The 1,461-nt window shown below is 54.6% G+C and overlaps 1 long non-coding RNA gene across 1 annotated transcript; it reads right to left on the bottom strand.

Moving 5' to 3' along the window:
• Positions 1-92: 92 nt before the first annotated feature.
• Positions 93-1,326, bottom strand: LOC117941121. Its single transcript, XR_004655862.1, has 3 exons — positions 1,107-1,326; positions 550-664; positions 93-196 (listed from the first exon to the last, which is right to left on the bottom strand). It is a non-coding gene; the product is annotated as an uncharacterized LOC117941121 (long non-coding RNA).
• Between the last annotated feature and the right edge of the window lie 135 nt (positions 1,327-1,461).

Raw genomic sequence — 1,461 nt, 5'->3', positions numbered from 1 at the left:
TGTTGTTATTGTTGTTGTTACTGTTGATATTGTTGTTGTTACTGTTGATATTGTTGTTGTTGTTGTTGTTACGGTGTGACCTCACCTTCTCCTTGCTGTGTTTGTCGAAGGTCTCCTTGACGAAGAGCGCCCCCAGAGCGAAGCCCAGCGTGTCGTCTGTGTTCCCGATGCACGTCTGCCAGCGGGGGGTGCAGGACTGCAACAAGACCAGGTAGGGACCCGTTAGGGACCGGGTAGAGACCGGTTAGGGACCAGGACCGGGTAGGGACTGGTAAAGGACCAGGAGCGGGTAGAGACCGGGAAGGGACCGGTTAGGGACCAGGACCGCGTAGGGACCAGGTAGGGACTAGGATAACGCAGTACAAGTACCTACTTGGTCCTGTAGAAACTGTAGTATTACGCAGTACTAGGATAACGCAGTACTAGTACCTTCTTGGTCCCGTAGAGGCTGCAGTATAACTTAGTACTAGGATAACGCAGTACTAGTACCTTCTTGGTCCCGTAGAGGCTGCAATATAACTTAGTACTAGGATAACGCAGTACTAGTACCTTCTTGGTCCCGTAGAGACTCTCCAGCAGTTTGTCCTGAGCGTTCTCGAACCGCTGGTCCAGACTCACAACGCTCTTCTGAACCAGAGTCCACATCATGTAGTTATTCAGCAGACTGAGGACAGAGAGACAGACAGGTCAGAGACAGACAGGGGACAGACAGACAGGTCAGAGACAAGCAGCGGACAGACAGACAGGTCAGAGACAGACAGGGGACAGGCAGACAGGTCAGAGACAGGCAGGGGACAGACAGACAGGTCAGAGACAGACAGGGGACAGGCAGATAGGTCAGAGACAGACAGGGGACAGGCAGACAGGTCAGAGACAGACAGGGGACAGGCAGACAGGTCAGAGACAAGCAGGGGACAGACAGACAGGTCAGAGACAGGCAGGGGACAGGCAGACAGGTCAGAGACAGGCAGGGGACAGGCAGACAGGTCAGAGACAGGTCAGAGACAGGCAGGGGACAGACAGACAGGTCAGAGACAGACAGGGGACAGGCAGACAGGTCAGAGACAGACAGGTAATATGTGTATATACATGCAGTACATCCTGACCTGTGGTCCGTCTTGTTAATGAGGTCTGAGACCTGCTGCAGGTAGTCTCGGGCGTACAGGACCACGGGCTCGGTGTCGTTCAGATCCAGGGGGGACAGCGAGGACGACAGGAAGTCCAACCAGTCAACGGCCGGCGCCAGCACCTGCAACACACCACCGAAGAAGAGACGTCAACCAATAGCAACCCTTCACCACACAACGGGACCCAGACCCTCAGATCCATCAGGTCTTCACAACGTGAACCAGACCCTCGGATCCATCAGGTCTTCACAACAGGAACCAGACCCTCGGATCCATCAGGTCTTCACAATGGGAACCAGACCCTCGGACCTCATGGATCCGAGGGTGAAACTGG

The sequence above is a fragment of the Etheostoma cragini genome, unplaced genomic scaffold, assembly GCF_013103735.1.
Source record: "Etheostoma cragini isolate CJK2018 unplaced genomic scaffold, CSU_Ecrag_1.0 ScbMSFa_4397, whole genome shotgun sequence".
Classification (NCBI taxonomy): Eukaryota; Metazoa; Chordata; class Actinopteri; order Perciformes; family Percidae; genus Etheostoma; species Etheostoma cragini.
The sequence above is the reverse complement of the archived record's forward strand: the minus strand, read 5'-3'. Positions and strand labels throughout refer to the sequence as shown.